Raw genomic sequence first — 6,810 nt, forward strand, 5'->3', positions numbered from 1 at the left:
AACTGCCAAGATTCTCTAACAACTCTCACCTGAGGACGCAGAAAGCAAGGGCTAAGTAGTAAATGCCGGAGGATGAGAAGTGGTGATGATCCGTGTTCCCAAAGGCCTTGCTGTGTTACAGGTTACTCTGTTTGAGCTGTTTTAGCAAAACAGTGACCTGTAGAAAGCCATATTGGATGTTCTTGAGCCTAATTTAGAGCATCGTGAGTTCTGAGTGTAACTCAGCTTCTTGTAATACTGGTTTTATTTTCATAACAGGAATGACAAGGAAATCAGTGAAGCCAGTGACATTTCTTCAAGCTTTTGGTATTTGTGGAAGAAACTTTGAAAGTGCCTTATTTTAAAAGAATGTGGAGTTTTATGTATTATTTTGCTGTGGGGTAACTGGAGTGGAGATCAAGTTGTTCCTTCTGCCTCGGGAAGAGCTGAGCGGTTTAGAACGCTGTGATTTGTGCCGCACTCCGTCTCTGGTCACAACCCCTAAAAGTGCATGTTACGAGGTGGATCAGACGGCTTTTGCAGTAACAAAGTCAATAATCAAAAATACAAATGGCAGGGACTAAAACTGCACCCGTGTCTGATAAAGCCCTGAGGCTCCGCTCAGCGGGTCCCAGTCCCATTTCCGCCGCCGGGAGCCGCAGCAGGACGGCCCCGCGCTGGACGCCGCGCGTACCCAGAACAAGCTGGTTCCAGCTCAAAACCAGCTGGTACTTCGGCCATCCGACGGCTCTTCACACGCACAAATCCATTGAACAAGTTGTATCTCTTCATTTTATTTTTTCCCGAAGGTCTTAGCCTCTTGTGTAGTATCTACACTGAATGTAAGCCCATCAGATAAGGCGTGTTTGTATATATATGGGGTTTTATAGCTGTTAAAGGAAATGGAAACGTGTACATTCCAGCATGCAGTTCTTGTAATGAAGTTTTTAGCGCTGAGGAATTTGGTAGGGTCAAAAGTTTATTCATTACTGTAATTCAGTAGCTTGGTCTTATTTCATAATTGCATTTAAGATTAGAGGCACAGAGAAACTTCTCGCACTGTATTCTTCAGTTTAATGTGTACGTTGAACTGAAAAACAGAGTCTGAACGGTTTCAAGGGGCTGTTGAGTGCACGGTTTGGTTCGTTCGGTGTGTGCTGCGGGATGTGCTGTCCCATGGCCGCGAGGAGTGCTGCGCTGGTTCCGGGCAGCCCCGGCGAATGGGCCTGGCCAGCGACGACGGGGAAATACGGATTTCAAAGTGCACGTATGCAGGGATCATACTCAGCGGTGAGTAGAAAGTTTACAAACTCGAGCATTTGGTTTTGAATCATTAACTACTTAAATATATATATTTTTTAAGGTGTTACTTCTGAAAGGCCCGACTGCAGCGAGCTGTGGTGTGAGGAGACGGCCGTGCGGTGCGCTGGGTTTCATGCAGATTCTGCTGTTCGCTTCCTCTTATTTTATTCCATTTTTACTATTTGTCTTCAGATCTTGAGATGAAAGGCACGGGAGGAACAACCTCTGTGTCCTGTTCATCAGTGCTGTCACAAATATCGGTTCAGCGCGTGTGCTCCGGTCCCTCAGAGGCTCCTGCGCGGTGGGGAAATGGGGAATCTTGGTGCAGCTCTGGGCAGAGTGTTTGTTTGCGAGGCGAATTGCAGCATCGTACTCGCAGCTTCACAGCCCCAGTCCAGCAATATTGTCTGAGCAGAGTTTAGCTCATTGGGTTTAATTCAACAACCCGCACAGGTCTCTCCTCACCACACTGTTACTGCCTGCTCTGAAACTGTAGGAAACGGATGGTGCTAAAATCCTGATTGTTGTTAGGTGTAGTGGGTTTTCACTAGAAAAATGGACGTACTGCAACTGGACGTAGTGCAGATTTTTTTCACCTTTTTATAGAAAATATATTTTTGGACTTTCTGAACAGTTAAAGTTTATATGAAAATTTTGTAACGGTTTCAAAGTGCCTTCACCTGTAAATATGTATTTTATAACAAACAATTAAAGTATTTTAACCCGCGTTGCTGTATTTTCTGCGGTAATTCATGAAACAATGCCTTCTCTCTGCCTTTTCTGTGATGTCAAAGACCTTGATCATTTTTACACTCCCTCGAATTTCTTCGGAGTATTTTCAGTTTGAATTCATCATGTTCGTGCGACGTGTCTGAAGTGTCTGTGCTGCCTGCACCTGAGTCAGCCGCGGTTTCCGGGAGGAGAAGGTGAGCAATGCGCGCAGAGGAGAGGATCCTGCCGGAGGGTGAGGGGCCCCGGGAGGTGCTGGGCTGTTGGTGGAGCCGCGGCCGCTCCTGCCGCCCCCTCCGGCCACGGGAGCTCAGAACCAGCTCTGGACACGCTCTAGACAACATCGCTGCTTTTCTCCTGTGACCTTTCCTTTGCAGGAGACGCTGGAGTGAGGGGACGTTGTCACGGGCAACGGGATGTAGGACATGAGGCCACCGGCCCCCAGCCTTGCAAACTCCACCCTCTCCACCCAGACAGGGGTATCCCCAGCCAGGTGGATTTTCACTCATTCTCCAACTGAAAATACTGCCTCCTTAATGCTGCTCAAAGTGGATTCGGAGCTTCAGTGTTTGCTACAGGTCATATTTTCAGAGAGCTGAAGTTAAAAGGTTATTAATACCACTGGGGGGAATGCCGTAAATCTGCTAGCACGCCACAAAAGCAGCTTGTTATTACTGGGTTGCCACACCCCAGGTGTTGTGCTAAGATGTGGCTTTGAGACAATTTGTGGTTAAGAGTACAATTAAGCAGTGCGGTGAATTGAAACTGATTTTTCTATTTGGTTTCCTCTTAGTAAATGCTCTTATGTTCTCATCCTGTGACTCATGGAGGGGTTTTTGTTACCCGATACCTGAGGAGCAGCAAGAACTAAAATTTGGGACATAATAGAAGGTGCTAGGAGGGAACCGTGACTCTGTAACAAGTGCTGGGATCTCAGATGGAAGCAGCTGAAAGTGTTGAAATCTGTCTCCAGGCCAAAGAAACTGAGTTTACTGTAATCTTCAATGTCTACAATAAGCACATAACTCATCGCCCAAGTAGCAGTTCTTGAAAAACAGGTGGCAGACAAACATTGTGCCAAACCCATAAACCTTTTCAGCTTCCTCGGGTGAGCAGCAGTGTATTCCAGGGCAGGTGAGTCAGAGGTGGGCTACGTGTGCGGTTCCCAGGCTTGTGCAGCCAGGGCTGCCCCGCTCCAGCTTGGTGACAAACCCGGTGGGCACGGAGGTTGACACACCTGGGTAACGGGGAACTGTTGTTTTACAGGCCACTTCACCCCACGGCAGGGGCGGCCTCCCCATGGCAGGGGCGGCCTCCCCATGGCAGGGGCGGCCTCCCCAAAGCAGGGGCGGCCTCCCCAAAGCAGGGGCGGCCTCCCCAAAGCAGGGGCTGCCTCCCCGCTGAGGCCCTGAGAGCTCCGGCTGCAGCAGCTTCACTGCAGGCATGCCTCTGCCTCCCCCTGCATGTTCATCGGGGCTCCCGCTAAGAGAAAAACACCTCTGCGAGAGTTTAGTCAGAAGAATTTCAGCTAGTTAACATGTAAATATGGGGTTCGAGCAGATGAGGTTGTGGAAGGAACTGCTGCCAAGTCATGGATGGCTTTGCTGCCAACTTTTCCATTCCTCGATGTGCTACCTCCCGGCAGCGAGTTTGTAGCGCTGCTTCAGAGTCCGGCCAAACCAGGAACGTGCCACTAGAAACATGTACGGTGAAAAATGAGACCCTACACAGGAACAATCCTTCATCACGACTTGTAACATGTGCCTTGATTTTTTATCGTCATCACGGGGTGTCCCGCAGGATTCATTTTGGGTTTCTGCACCAGGAATGAAAGCAGGGCTCGCTGAGCGTGGGGGGGCTGGAGGGCGCTGGGGCTGCCCCTGCTGCGGCGAACAAGGGGGAAGGAAAACAAACACTTTTTCCTCCCTTCCCCTTTTCACAGGCTTTGTTTCGATACTAGAGACTGTGCTGCTCAGGACTACACCCCACGTTGCACATTGTTCCCTTTTCCTTTGTGTCCTGCTAGTGAGAGTGACGCTGTTCAACCTCCGTCCTGTTGCTATGCCACATGTTGGTCTGGTGTTGCAATATCAGCTTTTGCACTGATCCAAGAAGGATGTCCTGCTGTTTCAGGGTATTCCTCCCTTGCTCTTTTTAGGCCACAAATGCAATGAGATCCCGCTTGAATTTTTAATTGATTTCATTTTAGATGAGCACTCCAGGTGTATTTGTCCTGTGGAGAGGATGCACGTCCTTCAACTCCTTCCCCTCCCCAAGAAGCTCTTGGGTACAGCCTGGGTATTGAGCTGTGCAGGGCAGCTTTTGACACTGGTAGAGGTGTGCAATGGACTGCCATGGATTATTCCATAAAAGGACAAGCATCAGTGCCATTTGGGTGTCACTCGTGGGAGTGGGGAAACGGAGCCACTCCGGGTGTCCTGCCTGGTCCTGTCTCCTCACAGCCCTTCCAAGAAGAGCAGTGTTTTCCTCTAAATGGGTGGGACCGGCTCCCAGCCAGTTTCGTTTCCCCGTGCAGAGCACAGCCCTGATGCAATCCTCGGAAAGCCCCAAGGGGATGGAGAGAGACACTCAGCCAAACGAAAAGCAGGCAGGGAGCCTTGAGTGCCCGTTTCTAACAGCAGCTGAGAAGTGAGAAAGCAGAATATCTGCTTACAAGAGCAAATTACTGCAGCATGACAGTAGAATATGTAAGCTCTGCTCCATAGGGAGACCTCAAGGAGAGCCTAGAAGGGGCTTTTTGTTATTAAGATAATGACGTTTTCTTTCCTGCGTGTCTGAACTGCGGTGGGGAAGTTGTGAGGAGAACACAGCAGTTCTCAGAATGTGATGGGTGCTCGCCGGCTGTGCCCTCGCTCCCCTTCCGCAGCAGGACAGGGGGAGCAAGTGCGATGAAAAAGCTCATGAGTTGAGACAAGGACAAGGAGACCACACACCAATCACTGTAATGGGCAAAAGGCTGGAACTGGGGAAGATTAATTTCTTGCCACTTAAGAATAGAGTAGGATGACAAGACACAAAGCCAAAACTAAAACCACCTTCCCCCCACTCTCCCGTTCTTCCTAGGCTCAACTTCACGCTTGACTTTCCTACCTGCACGAGCGGTGCAGGACGATGGGGAACAGGGCTTGGGTCACGCTTTGTCTCTGCTGCTCCTTCCTCCTCTCGCTCTGTCCGTGCTCCAGCACAGGGTCCCCCCGGGCGGACGTTCTGCCAGGAGCCGGCCCTGGTGTGGGCTGCAGGGAATCTCTGGTCCCTGGAGCTTCTCCTCCCTCTTCTTCTCTGACCTTGGTGTCTGCAGGGCTGCTTCGCTCACATTTTTCTCACCCTTCTCTCTCCCAGCTGCTCCTGTGTAGCATTTTTTACCCGTTCTTCAATGTTATCACAGAGGCACCACCAGCGTTGCCGATGGGCTCAGTCTGGCCAGTGGCAGGTTTGTTGTGGAGCCGGCTGGGGCAGCTTCTGGTGTCTTGTGACAGAGGCCGCCCCTGCAGCCCCTCTGCTGCCAAAGCCTGGCCACGTGAACCCCGCACACGTGCGTGTTCTGCTGAGGGATGACGGTCCCTGGACGTGTAACATTCCCCTGGGGACCCCATCGCTGTAAGTGCAGCTTGTGCTGGCACTGCAGAGCTGCCAGAGCATGGAGGGAGCCCAGAGGTTCATATCCCCTGGGATGTCCCTGTTGGTGCTGGGGATGGGAGTGGAGAGGAGGGCTGTCCCCAAGGAGGAGACACTGGGGGTGTAGCTGGGAGCGGGCGAGGGGGCTCCCCAGGAAAGCTGTGCAGCAGCACAGCACACATCCAGTCATCGGGGCACCGAGGGGTGAGGTCCACATGGGGCAGCTGCCTCTCTGAGAAGATTCTCAGGGATGGACTGAGTGGGGATTTTGCCAGCTGTGCTCTTTGGGGTTTGTATTTGGGAGGCAAAGTCTCGGGCCCCTTCTGCGGCCTTTGCAGCACACAGAGGCCTTTTGGAGCAGAGCTGGTTTCATGGATGTTGGGGTGTTACTTGTGGACACAACGTCTGGAAACCAGCACATGTGTCTCCATCTGTGACAGCTGTGGTGTCTGGTCACTGTGGCTGTGAGCAACTAAGCCTGGCCCCTGGGATGTGCCTGGTTTCACTGCCTGTGATGTCTTGGGAACGAGATCTTGGAAACGCTGGGTTTGGGTGTCTCCGGCAGCATTGCTTGAGTGCAATAGCGTTGTGGCATCGTGTCTTTTGGGAGCACATTCATGGAAGCTGATGTCTGTGACCGAGCTGGCATTTGGGCTGATGAACGGGCCTTGCTGGTGCTGGTTTTGTCCGAATCCCTCCCAGAAACCTGCTGCTGTGTGGAGCGCCGCTCGTCTCGCTGCAGCAGCGCTGCCTGTTCCACGGCCCCATTGGCGTGATCGGCGCTTTAGTGTGGAAAATGGCTCGCTGCAGACAGCAGCCTCCTGCGTGGGCTGTGGGAGAGGCGGCCCCTGCAAGAGCAGGTCACGGAGCTGCTCTGTGTTCCAGTGCCGGTACCGCTGGGTGCCGCAGCGCCCCGGGAAGGGCACCGGGAAGGGCCGGGCAGCGTGACGAGGGGCCGCTGGGATCAGCAGCGCTGGTGTCCTGGCTGGTGCCAGGGAGGGCCGGTGGTCGCGGGTGCCGGCAGGAGGGCGCAGCTCCCGGGAGCTTTGCCGGGGGTTTGCCTCCCAACTGCGCCCCGCCCGGCGCTGCCCCCCGGCTCCCGGCTGCTGTGGCTCCCGCCGCTCCGGGGGCAGCGCCGCCCGTGACGTCACCGCGGCGCCGGTG

Source organism: Nesoenas mayeri (assembly GCF_963082525.1).
Source record: "Nesoenas mayeri genome assembly, chromosome: 16".
Taxonomy (NCBI): Eukaryota; Metazoa; Chordata; class Aves; order Columbiformes; family Columbidae; genus Nesoenas; species Nesoenas mayeri.